General features: G+C 39.6%; 1 protein-coding gene and 1 long non-coding RNA gene across 8 annotated transcripts in view; one reads left to right on the forward strand and one right to left on the reverse strand.

Moving 5' to 3' along the window:
* Positions 1 to 32: 32 nt before the first annotated feature.
* LOC125691811 (uncharacterized) overlaps positions 33 to 22,900 on the reverse strand; it is a 46,763-nt gene continuing 23,895 nt past the window's right edge. Inside the window, exons 1-5 of one of the 4 annotated variants that reach the window (XR_007376267.1) lie at positions 20,378 to 21,070; positions 16,016 to 16,087; positions 11,019 to 11,075; positions 10,196 to 10,308; positions 33 to 3,450 (exon numbers count right to left, since the gene is read on the reverse strand). This is a non-coding gene — a long non-coding RNA (uncharacterized LOC125691811). Of the gene's footprint in view, positions 3,451 to 10,195; positions 10,316 to 11,018; positions 11,076 to 16,015; positions 16,088 to 20,377; positions 21,071 to 22,900 lie in introns of those variants that run through there. The other 3 variants (XR_007376266.1, XR_007376265.1, XR_007376268.1) reach the window with 3 other exon arrangements.
* TRIM2 (tripartite motif containing 2) overlaps positions 8,021 to 22,900 on the forward strand; it is an 85,226-nt gene continuing 70,346 nt past the window's right edge. The window contains exon 1 of one of the 4 annotated variants that reach the window (XM_048941638.1): positions 8,021 to 8,394. The gene's annotated coding sequence lies outside the window, so the exon portion shown is untranslated. Of the gene's footprint in view, positions 8,395 to 8,907; positions 9,086 to 9,256; positions 9,621 to 22,900 lie in introns of those variants that run through there. The other 3 variants (XM_048941645.1, XM_048941644.1, XM_048941643.1) reach the window with 3 other exon arrangements.

Raw genomic sequence — 22,900 nt, forward strand, 5'->3', positions numbered from 1 at the left:
GCAGGTATGGAGTCAGCTGGTACCAGAATGGACATGTGTAGTGAAGGCTTTAATTAAGGTCTAAGGATCCGGGAGAGCATGAACTGAAAATGTCCTCATCATCCTCCGTCTTGCTTTCAATGAGGTCTAAAAGAAGCAAATGATAAAATTAAAGCAACAAGATTAATTAGGTCTAAGTATTTACTAGATAATATTAATTTGAAATTATTTTATGGTGTGGTGCAAGTTGTTCATAGCAAGAAAACAATGCCTATGTGGAAAACTATACTAGAGTTCCCTTAATTAAAAAGGAGTAAACACGCTGTGCACTAAAGTGCCCAAACAGACGTTGATGACAGGCAGTTAGCTGAGAACTGTGGGCTTTTCCCTACTAATTTTGTTTTGTGGAAATACAAATCAAGTAAGGTGCTGACACTAAAGAAAAGAAACTATTTACTTGCTTTACTCGCAAGTCAACAACGAAATTTAAATCCCATTTTGTCTGTAATAAGTTATGTTAAATTAATTGCTTGCTTGGCTATACTGCTGATTGTAGCAGTACTTGGAAAGCTTATTTGACACAAGAGATACATAATGTTTGAATCACTTATGATATTGTATCCCTAAAAAAGAAATGCTTAGATGCACGTGGTACTACATCTGAACTGAGAAAGCTGGAACTTGGCAGTACTCAGTGAATGCAGGAACTGGGGAGAATTTTTGAATCAGATGAGGTTCCTCTGTACACCCTGAGATGCTACTGTGAATTTGCTTAGAAATAAGACTAACAACTTGAAGTGTTGTGATACAGATGTAATGCTTTTAGGTATGGAATATTTACTTGAAGAATTCCAGTTCTGCACTACAGTACTGTGAATATTGCATTCAGTCCCAACACATGAAGCTCAGAATTAACTACCCTGGGGGGTCGGTGAGAAACGTTAATGCTCAGCATAGAAATAGCCAATAGAAAACAGTGAGCACAGGATTTCATCCTTGCTTTTAAGAGCAAAAGCATTGCTGAAAGTCACCTATTGATGTTTTTCAACTCAGGATTCCCATTTGAATGTCATCTGTTGTGACAGGACTATTCAGAGGCCAAAACAAGTAGTGATATTTTTCAGTTCTCAGGCTTCATAATGAAGGATATATTGCTGGAAATGCTCATCCAGGTGTGAGAGCATTACGCTGCAAAACCAAGGAGTTGTTTTCTATTCTGTGGTTTCAATGTCAGCCTAAGAACAGGAGAGAGTTTATAACTCCTAGAGTTAAAAGATTAGTTTCAGGCACTGGGATTATCTGAGATCTGTCTAAATCAATCTCTAAGTTATGTAGGGAAAATGATAGCAGGAAAAGGCTCACACCTTTGATTCCTTCTCACCAAGCTCTAACTTTCAGAAATCAAAGAACAATTTGTGCATGGAAGATGGCTTCTGTAAAGTCTAAAGGAGAGAAATGATGCCCATGCAGACTCAATTAAGCAAAAGAGCTTAAATTAATGATCTCTTATTCTTCTAGCTCCTGGTCTGAAAAGTCTGAAAATGCTGGGTAGACCCTTGCAAACGGCATGGTGTACAGTGTACAGTGCTCACTAGATATAATCTCATTAAAGCATTTCCAGATGTGTTTGAAATCATGAATGGATGTAAAATGCAGAACTTGCAACAGTGAAAGAGTCTTAGATGAGGCTAAAATTGTGAGACAGCTAAGAAGCTCTGCTCTGCCTCTTAGATGTGGTGATCTCTGGGTATGAGACAACTTCAACAGTTGTTTTTTTTTTTTGTCTTCTGAACTTCTGCTCATAGATACAATCCAGAGAAAGAAGGAAACTTGGACAGTTTTCTGGCTGAACTAGGAATCCTCTCCTGTGGAATCTTGCAGAATTGTTTCCCACTTTTCAATTATAATGTTAATGGTTATGTATCTGCTTTTCCTGACTCTCTAGACAAAGTAGTGAAGCATGGATGGACACTAGAACTCTACAATTTCAGGTGGTAAATGGCAAATCTTACTCTTCTGTTTGTTGTTACCTTAATGTAGCTTCCTCTACTTGAGCTGTATGAACTCAGTGCAGCTTCTTTCTACTGTATCCACTCTGTGCCTACAAATCAGATCAAGATCACTAGCTAACATACTGCTCTTGATGTTGTGTGGCTTTAAAAAAATAAATCAGTGTAAAACATTCAATTCCATATTTAATTTGCAAATTTAATTTGCAAAAAATGAGTACAGAAAGAATCAAGTAAAACAGAGTGTGAAGTGGCAATAGTTGGGATTGGAACCTTTTGTCTGGTCTAGTGATCTAAGCATTTTGGATTGAAAAGGGAAATATTATCCTGCAGTCTTTGGTTAGAAATTCCGGATCCATCACCCTGTGGAGCAAAGAAAACCATCAGGTTGCAAGCAAATAGTAGAACTATAAGGCTGTTTTAGGCACAAGGCAAGAAAACCTTGCACCAAGAACAAAAAAATCAGAGAACCCTAATTATCAGCATTCTGATATAATACTACTTGATCCAGTAAGGGAAGTCCATTGTCAAATATTTCTTGGAAAAAAAAAAAAAGTAAAATCTAAAAATTGGGAGAATTATGGACTTTGTATTGGAAAAATAGCAAAACATCCTGAGTTCAGGGCTCAGATGTTGAGTTCGTACTTAAACCTTATGCAGGTGTCTTGAATTTTCTACTCATTCAGCTCCCTTGGGAATAGGCTGACTTGTTTTTAGGTAATCAAGGTTTGTTTTTTTTGAGAGGAAGTGCCTTGTTGGGGGATGGAATTTTGCATGTTATGCTGTCACAACATGTAATTTCACACAGTAGTCTTTGTTCCACTCTCCGGGCAGTTGAACATTATCTCTGCATCTCACCCTAGGGAGTGAGTAATTCACATGCACTCGTATCACAAAAACCTTGGGGATTGCTGGTTTTTAATCTGCCCTTAATGAAGCCTGCCAGATCAGTTTACACTACTTGTCACTATTTGCTGGCCTGGCTGCCAGAGCCTTGGCCATGATTTCTGCTTCTAAAACAAGGAAAAAATAGGCCTGCAGCTGTTGATTGAAATTGAAATCCATGAGGAACTCAGACAGAAATCCACCTTTGATGTGTATCCTGTGTGTTCTAAGCTGGATGAAATCAGATTCATTTTAACCCCTATGATGACCATTTCCGTGGCTGAACTCAGGCAAGATCCATGCAGGGACTGAGATCAGATGCAGGACCTACCAGCTCTCAGGAGTAAGATAGTGTTCATGAACCCATGATCTGGAAAAGTCCCACAATAGAGTGAAACTTCTTGCACAGTTCTGCAGCTTTTTAATGACCATGCACAGAGCAAGAGTGTCTCTGTTACTGCACTCAACTCCCCAGCATTGCAGGTTTATGAAGCAGTATGCTGATCGCTGCCAGCTCAAGATGCATCTGTTCCCATGCTGTAGATGTGGCCTCAAGTACTTGGCAGTCACTGTAGCACTTCAGGAAGAAACATAAGAAATATAAGACTTTGAAACCCTCTAGGTGTCTGGAGATATTCACAGCAGCAAAAGAGCACCTCTTTTACCTGTACACATCTGAACCAGCATAGAAGACACTCTGCCTGTCTTCTCTAAAAGCAGTTATTCCCAGGTCATAAAGCACCTTTTGAAACCCCCCAAAATTGCTTTTACCACCAGGGATGTACTCTTGGCTCTACTCTTGATGAACAGAAAATATCTGAAGCAGACACACGACTTTCTGTTAGTGCTTTAACCAACAGTCCAGCTGCACAGTCTTTGTTCCCTCCTTCACTTGCTTCATTATTTGCTAATAACAGGACAGCAGCTTCAGAAAGATTCCTATCTTAGAATAACCTGGAAAGATCTCATTTTAAAAAGAGAATGTTGGTTACATTTTCATCTTAATGCTAGGAGAGTTGAATATTTAAGTACTGAAGTTCCCTCCTGTCTTTTTGCCCATCAACCTTTGTGAGGAGTACACGAAGGCATAGGCAGTGAATTCAAGATAATGGATACCTTTGAATGCCATTGGAGCAAGCAGGAGATACTTGTAACCCGGATGAGTTCATGGAGAGATGATAAGATTTCTTGGCATTCCCCATTAGCTACATTACACAGCTCTCTGCTAATGCGGTGGCTTTTGTGTGTGGTTCCTATGAATTGCTTAAGCACAGAACTCCTGAGAAGGGGATCTGCAGCTGGTAGGTGTGGTTAGAAACCAACACCCTGACAATCCTGCCTGTTTCTTTGTGAATCCGTCTCACCCTTTTTTTTCTGCTAAAATTTTTTCCCCATCCAAATCATGTCAGTGCAAGAAAACAGAAAGAAGGCACTTTTCTCTATAAGAGGATTATGGGAGGAAAGAAACTGCAGTATGAAAAGTAGTACAAATCTGGTAAATGGTCAATATTCTGGAATTAAATGTAGCTACATTTGTACAAGCAAATGTAGCTAATTATCTATGTAAAAGCCTAGCATGAAGTGTATTGAGGTGGCATGTGCAAAAAAGGAATGTAATATTGTACAATGTTTCTATTCACACTTCTCTCTACCTTTGAACAAGGCCATCTGTAATATTGTGTTACTAACATATTTTTTCGTAGGGCTAATGTAACGACATGGGAAAAGGTATAGGAAATGTATAATAAATACTGCTGGTATACCATTTTGGACAAGCCCTGGAAGTCTGCCTTTCTGAGCTGTAGGATTGCTAGAATGTTCATTGGCATATGCCAAACAATGTCCTGGTCATAATACCTCAATTACATGTTTTCTGAGCCTATTCTCTGAGAGACTGTTATTGAGCATGCTGAGATATCAAGAGAAGCTTGTACTCCTGGAGTGAGCTAACTCTGTGCTGGAAGGAAATTCAACAGCAAGTTCACAAGTTATAGCTGCATCCCTGCGGGGCTGAGTCCTGCTGTACATGCAGATCTGTCTTTTGTTAGTCTAACTGCCTTCACAGCAGTATCCCAGCCAAGTCACTTAGTGAGATCAGAAATCTGTGTAACTTGAAATCCCCAGGTAGCTAAAGACAGAATTTAGGATAAGAAATGTAAGTGCTGCAAAGTTCCTTCTTAGGCTAACTTACTGGAACTGCACTGGTAGTAGTGAGATGCTGACTTATGCCCCTAATGCCTTTACACCCTATGTATGCTTGAAGAAGCAGCAAGCAATCATGAATTGAATATTTGCATAGTTAAGTGGGGATGGATTTCCTCCATACTAAGCTGACAAGATGTTACTTAACTTGGCCTAAAAATCATATAACCATGTCAGCTGTTATTGTGCTTAAATTGATAATCCGTGCTGGGAGAATTGGTGCAGCTATGAGAATTAGTTGAGCTTTCTCATTTTGTGTTAAATGTTTGCCTTAAAAGAAAAAAAAGTTCATTTCTTTACCATCTTTTGTTATAATATTGATTTCTCAGTTTGTCCCTCTTATCTTTGTACAGTGTACTCTCTGAAGTTCAATGTTTTACATAGCAAAATACCAGAATAACATGAATTTAGGTGTCAGCTTAGCTCTTTCTAATCTGATCATGGAGTCTTTTCATTTTATTGCTTTTCTTTTGAGTATGCTATCTTTCCTAGGACACTAAACAGTGTTTCGGTACACATTGTCTAATTACTATGTAATTTGTGTGTAGAATTAATTCAGAAGCTGATGAAAATATATAACTTTTTTTTTAAGAAATCAAAATATCGTTTGTAATACACTGTGGTTGGTGTGTCCTCTGGATAGAAGGTGAGAAGTGGGGTTCAAAGATCTGATAGGCCTGACTCCTGTCTAGATATGCAGTAAATCATAAAAATTTCAACCATGCAAGGTGCAGAGAATGTTCTGGTGATGGTGAACTTTCACAAACCCGGTTTAAGTTAACCATTACTCCAAATTCCTTTGTTTTTCTCAGGAAAGAAGAGAAAATGTTTAGTACTCTCACATCTTCATTGAACACTTGAGTTTCACAGATAGAAAGGATGAACACATAATCTGTGTGCATTGCCTCTGGCAAAGACAGTTAACTGTCAGCATGATTCTTAAAGGGGGTGTTCTGCATATATCGATTGCGGCTTTCAAAGCAATTCATTGAGGAGTTTTCTTTTTTAACTTACAAGTAAACTTTTCCAAGTTAGAGAAATCCCATCACAGAGGGCTTGGCTTAAAGAATGTGCCACTTACTTGTGTCACTGGCACCTTTTTTGTGAAACCCTGGACTTGGTTCTTGAATAGCTGCTTGGAGAAGCAAAATCCCAATCAACACCTTGCCTTCAGGCAGCATGAATTGTTCTCATACACAAGGCAGGAATGTAAAAGCTGTGTGGTTTTAAACAATGCTTCCTGCCTATGTTGCCCATCTACAGTGAATGCCCCTTTGCACAGTGCAGCGCAGGGGGATCTTAAAGATTTTGGGAAATATTCTGTAGGCAGGCTGTTTACTCGTTTGTCTTTTGGGGACATACAGAGGAGATCAGTGCCCACGTATATTAATGCATGTTATGCTAATAGGAGTTGTGAGATCAACAGGTCTGCAGAGATAGTGAGCCACTGAGACTCAACACACAAGGTAGAATTTTATTCATGTTTCCTGTCTTAGTTTCAGCTGAGATGGAATTGTTTTCTTCAGACTGGTGTAATGCTATGTTTTGGCTCTAGGAGAAAAACAATGTTGATAATACACTGATATTTATAGTTGCTGTGAAGCAGTGTTGTACAGAGCCAAGGCCATTCTCAGCAAAGGGCCCAAGGAGGTGGGAGGGAACAGAACTAGAAGAGCTGACTGAAACTGTCCAAAGGGATATTCTGTGCCATATGACATCGTGCAGAAGGAGTTTTGAAGGTGGTGGCAGCTCACTGAGCTCTCTGAGCTCAAGGGGCTAACTGGGTATCGATCAGGGGGTGGTGACCAATTGCTTGTGCATCACTTGTCATACACATTCATAATTATATGTATATGTACATAAAAATATATATGAATTCATAATTCTTTTCCTTTTCTCTATCTTAGAAAAAAGGTTTATCTCAACCCACGAGTTCTACTTTATTTATTTATTTTTTTTCCCTGAATCTCTCCTTCATCCCACTGGGAGGTGAAGGAAATGAGCAAGTGACTACGTGGTGCCTAGCACCTGCCAGGTTAAACTTGCCCAGCAATATTCTTCAAACTCAAGTCATATTCTTTGTGTAAGTAGGTGTTCTGAGTTCTTAACCATTTGACTTGTGATGCCTCCTACCAATAAAAAAAGCTGTTTACAGGCATAGCTGGCAGGAAGGCACATCCCCTACCTATCTCACAGGGGCCACTAACCATCTGTTACATGACCACCACGTCGTGTTATTCCCAGCCACGCAGGTTTTCAACTGCTGACTCTTCTCAGCCTGCACAGCCCCAGGACTATCTCCCACATAGGATCTGATAGATCTGCTCTCCCTGCTGTGGTTGTGGATAGGTTTGTCTCCTCTCAGCTGAAAGGAAAGCCATGTGAACAGCAATTTGCCTTCTCTGTTTCTGCTCTGATGCACGCTATGCCTCACTGACTCTTACAGCTCCTTTCAGGCACTTCCTCAAGTTTTAATGTGGCACCATTTCATAACGTGTAATAAGCAATGGTGAGGCTGATGCTTCATTTTTGAACAGAGTAGACATAGCGAGATCCTTGTTGCTGGAAGAATAAGCTGAAAAAATCCTTTGCACTTCAATATGCAATATTGATTGCTGTCCTGAGACCTGATGTCAGCTGAATGTCTTCCTTCCTCCTCACTTCCCACAAATACAAAATAAATGGATCTTGTTTACTGGAATTCAGAAGGTTTTTTTGTTTTTGTTTGTTTTTGTTTTTGTGAGAGGTTCTCTGACAGTGCCCCATGCCCTCTCATCTAATCTGCAATATAATTTGTGCTGTATTTTACATTTAGATAAAATTTTTAGGTAATTATGTTTCTTGCCCCTAAGACAAATCCGCTCCAATTTTATAGTGAGAACTTCGGCATCACCTTATTATGACAAAGAATCTAGGCCATATACATTACATAAGGTTGCCATAGTAACACTTTCTCCAAGGGGAAAACCGAGCAGCAGTTGTTTCCACAGAAACCACTCCCCGCTGAGACAGGTGCCTCCGGGGGCACTGAAGGGAATATAAATGAGAGAGAGGCACGCACAGATGTTGTAAGATCTCCACAGTGTCTCTGCGTCGTTGCAAATCCAGCTATCCATTTCTGGGTTGATTTTCAGTTCGTTGGTTTGGACCGTGTGACTGGCACCTTCTCTTGGCACGTAAACTCTGCCTGCCCCTTCCTTCCTTGGAACTGGTTGTGCGGATGGAGGTATGGAAATGCTCCATGTTGGCAGTGAAGTGACTGCATCTGATAAGAAAGTCCAGAGCTATAGGAGCCACAGTGCGTGGAAGGATTTAAATGGTAAATGGGAATTTCCCCTTTTTATTAACTCTGCTTTTCTGAAAGAAGTCAGCAAGGACAGGTATGGACATAATTCCTTCCGAAGAGGAGTCTTGGCTAATTTGTCAGATAATGGTTTTGTTCTTTTGGGGTACAAGCACGTGCAGCTTGGCGAAATGTATGATTAAAGGTCAGGGTGTTTTGAAAAGGAATTAAGTCCTAGGATTTGTTAATTGACAAAAAAGGAGCCATTTCTTTAATGTACTTCAGTGTCACTGAAGGCAAGTATGGATTCATATTTCTGAAATCCTTTTGCATGTTTATTTGCAAGATTAGTTTTTCTGGGTTTTTTTTGTTTTTTTTGTTTGTTTGTTTGTTTGTTTGTTTTTCTGCAAGAGCAATAAAATGATGATATACATTTAAGGCTTAATGTGGCCATAGCTGCAGATTAATGCACTGGCTACTTCATCTTCATCCTGTCATCTCTCTGCTGCTTTATGGGGAAAGCAGGCTGATATGGTCATTAAATCTGGCAGCTGTGTTGTATGCGCATGGGAAGCAAGCAGAGCACAGCATGTAGAAAATGAGTAGCTTTCAGATATCAGCCTTCCTTTCATTGCTACGAGACTTGAAAGGCAGACTGAAAAACTCTCCTTTTTGTAATCACCAGTTGCTGGAACGGTGTGCAAGTATTAAAAATACTGAGGCAAATGTAAGTATTCTTTTCCTGTGCAGTGCTTTGATTGCTAATTGGGATTTCTACCTTTGTGTTCAGCTTGGAAAAGCAGAGGGATGAAAGCTGAAAACATCCTGAGAGTGAACGCTTCTCTGCAGTATTGTTTTGGCTTTCTGTGGAGAATCTGCTGAGAAAAAGGGATGTATGAAAGCTTTCCGGAAGAAACAGTTTGCAGTTGTGTTTGTTGATCTGGGGGAGTCTGCTTGCCACTTTGTGAGTGGAGAAGCCTCGTAAATGCAGGAGGTGCTTCTAGATAGAATGTTTTCAGCTTATATTAGGTAATACTAGATACGCAGTGAGAAAGAAAAACTTCAACATTAACGAGCTTCTTGTGAACATGCAGGAGAGAAATCTACGATGGTATTTTTCACATTGAATCATTAAAAATTCATACATGCAGAACCAGACTTCTTATTAGGAATCTCAGCAGTACCTCATTATTGGAAACGCAAACAAATAATCATCGTAAGGGGCACAAATCTGACCTGCTAAGAACAATGAGCATACCGCGGTGAGCAGTGCATGTTTTTAACCCATTTTACTCTGTTTACACGTGAAGAGAACGTTTATCTGAGGTGGTTGGGAAGGAACGGAGTTGCAGGTTTCTTAGTGCTGTGGCAATACCATAATGAAAAGAATCAGCATTTGGGTTTTTTTTTTTTTTTTTGATCTCTTGCTAAGGAAGAAACAGTATCATGTTTCTTAACTTCCTTTCTGATTCAAAATTTCTGTGGTACCGTTGTCCCATGGAGTTTACGAGTAATGAATTCTTAAGCTGTGAATTAAATCTGCTTATTGAAAACAAGCATACAAGTATGCATATCAGGTAATTGCATGAGAAATACAGGATGCAGCTTTGTTCATGTTGCCATGTCGTGTTTCTTGCTTTGTTTACATGATTTGTTATTTCTTAGGCATACTGTAGGCTTTTTGTGAGCCTTGTGAAAAATGCGTTGTAACAGATAACAGGTGACATTAAGCAACTAGAGAGAGAATTGTTCTTTGTAAGGAAAGGACTAAATGTATTCACAGTACTAGTACTGTGTCCCTAATGCTGTTGTAACACAGGTTACATGTTTTGCTTACCTGTTGTCTTGAAGCTATACTTCAGCTTCATTTTGCAGACATATACCTAGAAATGCTTATCTTCATTGTCACAACTGAAAAGAGGTTTTGGAACTTCTCTTCCTCTCGTCTCCCTTTTTCCTCATACACAGGAGAAAAAAAAAAATCAGAAATTCATATTTTCTATGAAACTAAGCTGTGTAAATGGTAATTTCTGATGACAGCTGTGGAGCTGGTTTTCCTGAGCCTGAGTGGCAGCTGGCCAACTGCTGAGGCACGCGGTGACCTTTCAGGACAATGTCTATCACAGAAATATCAAAATGTTAAAATGGCAGACGTCAAATGCCATGTGCATAGGAAAAGGCTTGTCAGCTGGAAGGCTTCAGCTGAAGGCAGTTAATCTACTTCTTGCCTGGATTAAACATTGAAAGCTGCCTCCTAAATCTGTACACAGGAAAGAATTCATATGTGTCCTGAATAATTTCAAAAGTTCTTCTGTAAAGATCTGGGGATGGATACACATTTTCAGAGCTGTTTCATTGAAGATCTGCTCTGGAGTGTCCAGACAGATGTCCAAAAAAGCAGCATCTTTGCCTTTTCTTCTGCACTTTGCATCAAATACTAGCTTTCCTCCCAAATCTCTCATCCACAATGTAAATTGATTTTGATCAAAACTAATCATTGCTCGTTGATGGGCAGCAGGATGCTGAAATTCTGATAGCATGTGCAGTGACTTTTAGGCATGTGCATACTGAATATTAAACAGTCTCCTGCAGTGCTTGGTCCTACAGCCCTGAGCTGAAACCTCATTTGTAATTGCATGCACTGATGCTTTGTAGCTTACTTTGAAGGCACTGAAGTCTGACCGTTCCCATGCTCGGTTGTGTCTCAGCTTCTCGCTCTGTAAACAGTACAGAATTAGATCAGTGATGCTTATTGCCAGCACTATTGGTTCTCTCCCTGCCAAATATTTCTGAGAGGTGTGAAACTGCTTCATCCTTTACCTCAGTGTGTATCAAAACAGTATGTGTGGCTGATCAGGAAACTAACCTGTTTACCTTTTGGTTCACCTCAGAGAGTAAGAAAGGGCATACCTGTGGCCAGCCTTGTCTGGGCAGTTTGCAACTGGCTACAGTTCAAAAAATTCTTAGTATTCTCCAACCAAGGCACAGGGTGCACTGCTAGCACAGGTCAGAACAGTCAAACTGACTGCAAAACAGTCAACAGCCAGACCTTATGGCACAAATTCATTGATTTTCCAGTGTTCCTTTATTTCTCCTTTATTTTCAAAACAGTTTTATTGTCTCTCCGTGTTTTCTCTCTTGCTACAAGTGAACAGTTTTCCATCTGTATTTTAATGCTCTTCACATCTACTTTTAGAGGAAGCCCCCTCACTCACTACCTGTTTAAAACTCAGAGCATTGCATTCTCTGAGCACCTTCTTGTTTTGGAAAGGCTGTCTCCATATTGTTTTTTTTCTTTACAGTCAGTATTCTGTGATCACTTCTTCTTCTATTTCCCTACAGAAATTATGTAGCACATGAGGTAGGTAACGATACATTCTCTTAAACGTATTACAGAAATTAAACTTTCATCCTCTTCTTTTCCTCTTCTCTCCCTTCTTACTTCCCTCCTGTCTTTTAATTGCTGTCTGCTTTCACACAAGCATATCTGTGATGTGGGACTTAGCAAGATGTAGAAATTTTTTGGCCTTCCAAACAGAGCATTATGCAGACCTAGCTGAGGAATAAAACAGTAATTATGTCTGAATTAACGTGACCAACTACAATAAAGCTACCTAGCAAGAGTTTGGGATTTTAATATTCAAACAACAAGTCATATGTAGTTGTAATCTTTTTTTTTATTATACGTGATGTGGAAGAACAAATAAAATAAAGATGCTGCTACTTCTCTGTGGACTTTGTGTGAAGAAGAAAACCAAGAAAAATAACTGTGTATATTCTGCGTCCAGTTCTGGGCTCCCCAGTACAAAAAAAGACAGGGATCTCTTGGAAAGAGTCCAGCGGAGGGCCACGAAGATGATGAAGGGCCTGGAGCATCTCCCCTATGAGGAAAGGCTGAGTGAACTGGGTCTGTTCAGCCTTGAGAAAAGGAGACTGAGAGGGGACCTGATCCAGGTCTATAAATATCTAAGGTGTGGGGGGCAGAATGGCGAGGCCGGACTCTTTTCAGTGGTGAGTGGAGACAGGACAAGGGGAAATGGCCAGAAACTGGAGCATAGGAAGTTCCGCACAAACATGTGCAAGAACTTCTTTACAGTGAGGTGACGGAGCACTGGAACAGGCTGCCCAGGGAGGTGGTGGAGTCTCCTTCTCTGGAGATGTTCAAGACCTGCCTGGATGCCGACCTGTGCGACCTGGTGTAGGGAACCTGCTTTGGCAGGGGGGTTGGACTCGATGATCTCTGGAGGTCCCTTCCAACCCCTACAAGTCTGTGATTCTGTGATTCATGAACCGTTATAATTTGTTTTAAGCCTAATTATACAGAGCCTGGTTGTTTAAAAACAACAACAACAACCAACCATGCAGTGTCAGATCAGCTCACTAAACATTACACCTGATATGAAATTCTGACTGCAGCAATGGCATTATCACTTTATTCTGCATATGACGTTATTATTACTCTTTACTGTTGCAGTACCAATGAACACTCTTACTGGAACAGCACTGTACAAAAAGGTGTCTATAGGTACTGTACAGAAATATAAGATAATCCTTGGACTCAAATAATTTAGAAGCTGCTTTAAAAATAAAGCAAGAACTTAGCCATGAGGGAAAGAAGCAAGTATTTTAAACATGACCCAGATGTAAGAACCCTTATCATACAACTAGTTTTCTCATTTATTTTTTTTATCTGAAGTCAGAATACAGAACATTATAACCAAAGTGATTCTTAGGATACCAGATATTGAGAGAATGCCTAGATGAAATTTAAAATTGTAATTAAAATAAGCAAATGACATAGACTTACTGTTACTTTATTCTAACACTATCTTACAGGTTCACATGGGATAGCTCCCTTGGGCTGTAACTGCTTAGCTATGAAGTTAACAAAATGTATTAATTGAAATTAACTCCACTGGCCAAAGCATGCTACGATTACAAGTTGTTGTGGAGTACTGATGAAGATTCCCCATAAAATATTGTCTTAATGATTTTATTATTAACTTTGTCACTGTCAATTACCGGATTAAGAAGGTTCATGATACTCTTGATCACTGGGGCAATAATATGCATTATTAGGTTCAATGAAGAATGTTTACCCAAGTTACTTACATGTTCTAAATTTCAGTGTTAATTATTGGAATGAAACAGCAGCAGTGACACTTGGCTGACAGACAGTAATGGATTTGTCAGGAGTCATGTGCTGTGACTCAGCCAGGTGAGCAGTGGGCATTACAACATCTGTGTTTTCTGTGTGGCACACTTTCCTCATTTCTCTGCTCCTTACCCATCTTGCAAGTAGATTTCAGAAGAAGTCACATGTCTATTAACATCACCTTTTCTGCTACATTTTGTTTGTTAGTATATAGTGAGCTAGGCAGTGTTTTTTATACCTGTAAAGTAGGACTGAATCTGCCACCTGCCATCAGTCAGAAGTACCCTGTGATTAACGGTGCTGTATTATAATAATATTATATTTCATTCTGAACATATTTCATTTATTCAGTTCACACGATTTTTAGATCATCCTTCATAAGCAGTATTGTAGCATGTGAATACAAGCTATAACCTAACTGAGCAATGTAACTTGCATAACTAAGCAAAATTGAGTAATCAATCTTTCTGAATATTTATATTTTGCAAACCACTATGACTTCTTAGTTCCAGTTCTAGTCTGAGGGCATGAACCTAGCTGTATATGCGGGAGTGATGCTAAAGAATCCCAGAGGATCAAGGTGCAGTTGGAAAGATACAATACCTTGAACTTCCAGGTTTTTTCTTTGAGGTTGAAACTATGCTTTGCAATAATTGTATAACTTGTAAACTTGTATAACTATGACAACGTATGCAAAACTAGCAGTGGGCATTGGTATGAATAAAAATTTAAATGTATTCTCACAGCAGCACAGTTGCCAGTTCTATAAAGCAATCATAAGAATCTAAATGAACAGAAGCTGCTGAACATGAAGTCTTATTGTACTCATTAAATGCATTATTTGTCCTTCCATACCGGGAGCAATAAATAAGTGTTCTGAAAGATAATTTGCAACCATGCAATTAATCATAAATCTAGCTTGATCTGGTTGTATAAAGCAGTGTTTTATCAATCTGGTTAGCCAGCACTTTGAATGGATTTTGTGGAACTCGCTAGTTCAGGAGTATTAGGGCAGGTGCCTCATTTTATTTTATTTTTTTAAGAGAAGTTACCATGATCCCCAAATGGATAAGCTGGAAGGTCAAAGGCAAAATGATTTATCCCGAGGAGCTGTATGTATTACTGTTAAAAAGGTTCTGAAATCCTATCCTACAATTCATTCCTGAAAGAAATGACCAGATTTTGAAGATGGTAAATCAGAAGCAACCAAACCACTGCAGCTTGTTTGTCTCTTAGAAGGAAGATTAATCTTAATGTAAAGACTTCTGGACTTTTGAGCTGTTTTTACTTACCTGAGGGAGTCATTCCAAAACAATAAGCATTCTTTCTGTTCTGTTTCTGTTTGGCTTGTTTGTTTGTTTGCTTGTTTTCTGTTCTGTTTTTGTTTGTTTGTTTGTTCTTCATCCTGATTCACTGTGAGTTCACTCAGGGGGCTTCTTTAGGAACCAAGTGATCTTCCTCTGCTGAATGCATCATTAGGAACTAGCTTCTTTTCTTCTTTGGATGGAAATAAGTTCACTGAAGTATGTCTTCAGTTCAGCCTCAGCAGACACAGAAATTACTCCTCTGGGTTAGCAAGGCTGGGGTTTTTCTTTTTGAAAGAGGAGGTTGATGTGACTCCCTTGATATTCTGAGTGCTGCCAGGCTAACACATCTGAATCCATAGGCTGTTCTGCTTTGTTACATCATGTGTAACTCTCAAAGAGATTTTAGATTTGTCATTAGTTCATGCTGAGGCATTAGGTAATTGCTATGTGAATGTGAAACAATGAGGCTGAAGAACTATTGAAGAATTAAATAAACTAAAACTCCAATTATTTTAGTATGCTTGAGGTTGCTGGGACAGTAAAAATATTAGTCTTGAGACAAGATGAAGCCAACCTACAAGTGAATGTAACTCATTGCGTATTCTCATGGTAAAGTTTTACCCTAAAGAGGCTTCTAGCAACTGTCAAGTTTTATCCACAGAATGGCACAACAATGTTTTTCTTTCCAGAATGAAGACTGTGCAGTTTGAAATGGGAAACAAATAATGTGTTCCATTTATTTTTGTTTTTAAGAGCATGCTCAGAGTTAGCAGAATGAAGTTTACAACTTTGAGGACTTTGTATCGTGCTTATAGTGAACACTGCAGCATGGACATCAGAGACCTTCGAGAAATCAATAGTTATCGATGAGGAAAGGCATTATGCTCATGGTAATTACTAGGAGGCTTGTAATGGCTTGTTTTGATTCTGACCTTGATTCTACATGTGGGAAGATGATGGCAGCTAATTCCGGTTTCTAGAAATGTTATTGTTTAGTGTCAGTACAGAACAGAGAGGGCCACATTGCAAAGAGCTTGTTATGCTTGTATCTCAAGAATTAGAAGTTTACATTGTTGGGGCAATTAAAGGCAATGTTTTTAACAAAACAATTCTGTCCTTTAAAAGTTTTCTGAAGAGTTTTGCACTGCTTTATCTGTGAATATACAAGGGTAGTCAAATGCAGAGAGGATCTCACCTGATTCCAAATGCTGTGGAAAACAGAGAGAAGAAAGCTTTCTGATGCTCCTTGGTCCTTAGCCAGCAAGCCCTAGGAGAAGTTAGCATGGGTGTTAAGTAGCCCTCATTTATGGAACTGGGAAAAGGTTACTCAGATGTTTCAGCATCAGAGGTCCCACATTAACCTGATCCTATCTTCTGAAATACCTTTTCCTTTAAGTGTACTTCCTCTCTATTTGTCACTGAGGCAGGTTTGAGGATGGTTAGAGCAAGAAGTAGCACATCACTGTGTTGTCATTTGTGCTCCTGGTGAGCTATCCAAATAAAGGCATTTATTTAAAGGATTTAATTGAATGTGGAAATTAAAAGTAGGTGCATGGCTGCCCGCCACACTATGGTTCCCCAGGTCGGTGAACTGTGGTCTCTTTACTGAACTGTCTGTGAGTGGCTGTGTGTACAAAGAAGTTCTTAGTAGTTTGTTTGTTTCCTGAATCAGAGCAGTTGCTCAAATAGCCCAACTTTCACGAGGGAAGATTTGATGAAGAGTGCAGCTGGGATGTGGTTTGTTCAAAAAACTCCATCCATCATTTCCCAAAAGGCACAATGAATAGCTTAATTGTTATTGCTAATGATTGTTAGCACTTTATTTGCTATAGACAAAGTACGAGCCAACTCAGAGCAATACTGTGATAGGCATTTTTCCACGTCTTGTCTACCAGGAGCTGTCAAACATAATTCTGAGCAAGGAAAGGAACACTAAGGGAATACTCTTAGTACAATATGCAAAATAAAATAAATAGTATTCTGTGCTGGGGAAAATTTACAAGGGAAATAAGTAAAGACGCTGCTTTTTGAGAGAGCCACCCATAGGAATACTTATCCTCAGATCAAAGTGTCTCTTTCCTTAGTGTCTTGCTGGTTTAGTTTGGCTGCTTCTGCTGAAGTGGATTCGGTGAGCACTGTTTAGTTTCCTTCTCTGCTGCAAGGCTTACACTGAAGGCCATTTACGGTGTAACCCTGTATAAATTTCAATGCAGTTCTAACATCTCTAGAGGACTTCAGAGAATGACAGGGTTTGTTTTTCTTTTTGGATCAAATTTTCTACCTGAATGGGATTTATATTTTATATATTTACATATATCAGTCTCCTCTTACTATCTGATTGACTCATCCTTTTTTGCTATCTTTAACCTATCCTTAAAATTACAAAGAAATATAGGTTTAAAATAATTACATTAATTCAAACAGTTGCTTAGTTTTAGCAATTATCAATGCCTCTTTCTGTGAGTCTCTGTTTGCTTGAATCAGTGAGCCACTAAGAGCAAACAGTAATTGGTTCAGAGCAAGAATCCTCCTTTAACTATGCCACATGGCTGATCTTGACAAGCATGCAGAAAAGTACAAGAGAAATTGTCAAGACCTGCTGTTTGCCCAGACTCTCAGAACCAGGCAATATTGCCTCACCACAGATTTTGTTCCTTGCGTGCACACAGACTGCAGTGTGCAAACTACAATCTAATCCATGTCATAGACAGAGACACAAAAGCCCTGGCAGGGCACTGGTCTGCCATCAGCTGAAAGTGTTTTAGGAGAAATCAGGGAGTCCACGCTCAAGGAATGCAGCAGAACAATCATTACTAATAAAGCAATAAGGCAACCAAATGTTGAAAGAAGTATTTTATTAACATGTTTTTCTAATGGCAGGTAAAAAAAAAACTACAGAACTACAAGCAGATTCAGGTAACTGTGATTTCATATTACTATAAAATTATCATAATGACGCTGAATCTATACTACAGAGACTTTTAGTCTTTTTCTGCTTTCAGAAAACCTTTACTTAGATAGCATTGGTATTGTTCTAGCATAGTTGTTTTTCTTTTAGTTGCTAAAGGTAGAACACATAATATCCCCAACTACTTTGCTGGTCAGCCAATAATTCAAAACGCTTTAAGTTCCTTCCCCCAAATAACATTAGCAAGAAATCTGTGTAGATATATTTCTTTGCAAACAAAAGCTACTAAGCTGATTTTATAATCATACTGAATGAAAAGTTGAATATCATCATGTTTAATTCTCAGACATGTTCTCTGTACTTCCATAGTAATTACAAGTATGTTCCTATTTGGATTTTTCCCCCTAGCTTATAGTTGCTTTATCCAGATGCATTTTCATACAACCATTTTCTTAAGGCAATTGTTTTAAATGCTTGCAGAATTCTAACACAATATGTATTTCTGGAGCATTATATCATTCCATGGATTTCTCTTCTTGTGAAATCAGTGAATCTGTATGAAATGGGTGTTCTTCCAGTATGTGTTAGTTCGGCAGTTCTGGTTGAATCTTTCCAACCATATGGCAATTATTGATAGCATTGGTGCTTTCGTTCTGCAGTTATCCATTTGTCTCTAGACTTTTTTGTTACTTTTGTCTTTAATAAGAGCCTTTATATACTCAGTTTGCTAATGTTGTCTGCTATCTGTTTTCACCGTGGTTCTTACGTGTGTGATTGACAGAGCTCTCTTGGAGTATTTTGATTTTCACTTTTTTTTTATTAGGCTGCTGCAGTTATTATACAGTATAATTAAATCCAGACATGAGGGCAGCTTGGTCATGACTGCATGACAGCTTTAGCCATATGCTACTTGGATCAGGGACTTTTATGTTTTAACTGAATTCTCTTGCCTGGATGAAGTGTTTAATGTCTCCTGATATTAAGCTCTTCCCTATTCGTGCTGTTCAAACCCCTGTAACAGAGATCTGCTTGCAGACTAGTATGGCTCTGTTTTTATAAGGAACAGGGTGATCACAAGGAATCTGACTTGAAAACACCTGGAAGTCATCAAAAATTCCCTCTTACTGTCCATTTATATGAGGATGCTTTTGTGCTTGCTTACAGTCTTCTGTAGGTGTAAACTGCCACCTTTTGAAGCTATCTTTAAAAGCATTTGTTCATTCATATGGATGATTCTGACTTTTGTTGTGCCTCTGCAGTTCCATTCCAAATATTTAATTATTAAATAGTTTCCACATGCTAAGTAACTAACACTTTCTCTAGGCTTGCTAGGTAGAAAAGCAATGCAGATGTAAACTGGGTGTCACATTTTCTTGGTATCTCACTCACGATTCAGCACCTTGACAGCTTGCATAAAACAGAGGAGTAGAGTCTTTCATTCAAGGAGAGAGAAACTGCTGATTTATGATGAGAGTGGGAAGGGATGAGGGGGACATGTCACTTCTGCACTGTGAGGTGCAGAACACTCCGGCCATTATTCACAGTGCGTGTGAGGGGAGTTAATTCTTTTTAGTTCCTGGCTAAATCCCTGACTGACCTCACTGATGTGAGACCAAAATCAGCAGGAGTTCTCATATGCTTGAAAGGAAGGCACATATTAAAGCACTTTCCTTGAAACAAGATCACTGATTGCTAATTGAGAACCTGAGATGGGCAAATATCTCCTTTTCTCTGAGCATTCTTTGGACTTGTTTGCAAAGGTTTGGTCCTGTGCCAAACAAGTGAGTGGGATATTTATGGCTAAGCTCACAGTGAACAGGAAGACACTGCTTTCTTGAAATGAATCTTCTAATTTTTTGTATCTATTTGTTGTTCACTAGCAAAGATTTCACAGAGAGTGCTTCTGAATATTTTCCCCAAGTTTCCCTAAGTAAGCAGGGACATCTCTACCCAGAAAAGCATGAGGAAAAAGTTCACGTTATAAAGGCCATATCTAGTAAGGGAGATGGCATATTTCTTCAAATCGCTTTTTCTGTTCCAAAGATACTGGTTGAAATGTTTATCCTGTTATCCGGAAAAGCATTTCTTGGAGATAAATTTTCTTGTGTTATTTTAAATTAGGGTGGATGTATGTGCTGCTAGTGTTAGTGGCTCCTTTTGGAAGTACCTGACACTCCGAATGTAGGTCTGACCCAAAGGCAAAGCATTTGTCCTTATGGAGTACATTTGTGAACTCTTAACGCTAATCATAGCTACGGGTTGTTTCAGCAGCCTTTGAAAAATCCCACTAGAAGTAGATGTATTGTGCTGTGTCGAGATTCATTCAGAGAATTTAACAGAGAAATGGCTGTAGTGTAGTACAGCACGGCTCAAAGGAGTTCCTAGCCACCTGGGGTACAGGAGAGGTTCCTTTAGGGCACCATGGTCTCCCAGTCAGGCTAATTTACTTTGCATGTCCGATAAAAGCAGATTTTATTCGCGATTGCAATGGCGGCGTCCCGCAAGCAGGAGCGCCTATGGACACAACATGACAGCCTTTATACCCTGTTTTCTCCCCTTGCCTCCCCCCTCCCGTTTCCCCACTGGCTGGGTACTCCAGGTTCACAATCTGGTTTACATTTGCTATTTACTTGTTAATTTATCTGTTACCTGGTGTCACTCAGCAGCCGTGCTGTTGTTTCCAAGCTGTCTCGGTGCTCTCCTTGCCGTATTGATATGGCGATTTTCTTTAAAGTCTTCGTTAAACAAAGAGCACTGGGGATGATGCCAGGCCTTCTGATGTCTCTTCAGGCGCTTCCTCGGGCAGGCTCTCGTTTTGCTCTCTGGTTTGCTCTCGTGCAGGATATTCTTGCAGTATGTACGACAATATATACATCTATACACCTATATACAGAGTGTGCGTGCCTGGGAAGGTTCGTCTGGAGGATCAGTGATGTAGACTATCAGAGAGCTTCCCCGGGTTAAGTAGAAGGACTCCCAAAAAGAACTATGATAGCGGAGATCATGAAACAAAAGAAATATTATCCAATTCTAATGCAGAAACAACATTTGATTCCCACACTACTAGTCACAGTGAAGTCTAGACATGACTTGAGGCTAAAAAACTCTGATTAGCAGACTACTAGGTGAGATGGGAAACTGAGGACCATGCCCTGCAAGTAGGATAGAACACATCTGAATGGCAAATAAAAGGCCCACACTAACAGTAGTTAGTATTCAAAATGCCTTCTCCAAGCTCTGTGAACCACCTCTTGAATTCAGGGAGAGAAAACACGGAGAGAAGTTGCATAAGAAGGAGAGTAAGCCTGCATATTTTCTGTGCTCTATGTCCCCGGAGTTAATCATTATCCCCACTGCATGTATTTTTTGGATGCACCTTTTTTTTTTTTTTTTTTTTTTTTTTTTTTTTTTTGGTATATTTGTGTTATGTTTGGAAGGAGTGACCTCAGATGTGTCAGGAAAGTAGAAACAAAATTTACAGAAAAACTGCTTCAATTAAACTGAATGGAGAAAAAAAAAAATCCTGGCTTACTCTCCCTTCTTCTTTCTCTGCACCTTGACTTGTCCAACAGTATTTAATTGGCGTTCCAGACAATCGAAGTCCACATTGAAAGTGTTCTATTTTCCAGCCTACTCCTTTTGGAAATAAAACCTTGCTTACGTAGTTGCCTGTGCTTATCAGCTCTACAAAGACGACTTTCCTAAATCAGTATTGGAAACAGTAACAGTTCATATGTCCAAAACACCTTCAATGAGTGTTTCAAAGGGCTGTAAATGTATCCACAAAGTAGTTCCATTAAATAGGTAAGACATAATATTGCCACTTCACATAGGGGTATAAAAGTTACATCCCTAGTCCACACCTAGCTATGACACCAGGGATAGTCAAATAGGATAGAAATTATCAGGCAGCTGTTGTACTTCAACTATTTTACCTTGTTTCTCTCCACACTGCTTCTACTGCTATGGTATTTTTTTTCTAACATTATAGTTTTATAGTAGTATGCTGCATTTTTGCTGCTGCGGTGGAGATAAGCAGGTCTCTGAGTGCAGTGCACCATTGTTTCCACTATTAAGTTCTGGATGGTTATCTCTAACTTGATCCTTGGTGTGGCATTACTGATGAGCATGGAGGATGCATGACAAGCCTTGAAGATATACAGACTCTGAATGGGAAGCTGGCAGAATAGGGGATGTCCCATTAATACCTCAGTGGTCTAGGAAGGAGAGTAGTTGCAAGTCTGATCTTTCTGGGCAGAGAGCCATGAAGAGAGAGGTGCACACAGCAGTTGATTCACCAAAGCATTTGGAGCACAAGGATATTTCCTGTAGTGAGACGTCACCTCCAGGGGCTAGACAAATCTGGAGATTCTTTTCTGGTATTTGCTTGTGCAACGGGGTATTTGTGTGCATGAGGCACCACAGAAGGGTTAAAGAGCTCCGCAGTTTGTCCCTTGCTCTCTAATTAGAAAATGGTCCAGGAGCGTAAAGTTCAACACACACGTGATCTGAGCTGGGACTAAACCCAAGTTCTCAATTGATTGCAGCCTTGTGTGTTAGTGTGCTGCATTTGCACACCATCTCTTCTCCTTGCCATTTCTACAATTCCTTTTCCTTTTTGTAAAAGAAAAAATGGAACAATTCGTGTACAGAGTTTCACTTTTGTCACTATCTAAAGTATTCTGTTGCTTCAGCTTGTGTGCTTTCTGGGAATAGCTTGTTGACCCACTTTATGGTTGAAACCAGGCCAGTAAAACATGACAAAAAATCTTCTTGCTCCACTCTATTCTGTAGTGTCTTGGCTACTGCTGGGTAAACTTGAGAAGTCTGCTTCCAGAGGAGGCATGCAAACTGGCCAGCCTGAGCCTCAGGGGAGCTGAAGTTTCTGGTTGGCCTCCCAGAGGCCAAGAGGGGCAGGCAAAATGATGTCCAGCTGGGATGGTGTTTGGAGAAGAAAGACAGAGGGTGAGATTAGGGAAAGTGAAATAAAATAGTTTTACTGAGCAAAGTATGTGCAGTAGAAGCCAGATGCAAAGATAGCCAGAGAAAAGGTGACAAATTCAGAATGTTACTCTGTGCAGCCTGTAACATAGGGAGTGGGCAAAGTTCAGTTCTGATGATTCAATCCAAGTGCTTTGCTTTCAGATGCAGAAAACTTACATATTTTCCTTT

This window comes from Lagopus muta, chromosome 4 (assembly GCF_023343835.1).
Source record: "Lagopus muta isolate bLagMut1 chromosome 4, bLagMut1 primary, whole genome shotgun sequence".
NCBI classification, from domain to species: domain Eukaryota; kingdom Metazoa; phylum Chordata; class Aves; order Galliformes; family Phasianidae; genus Lagopus; species Lagopus muta.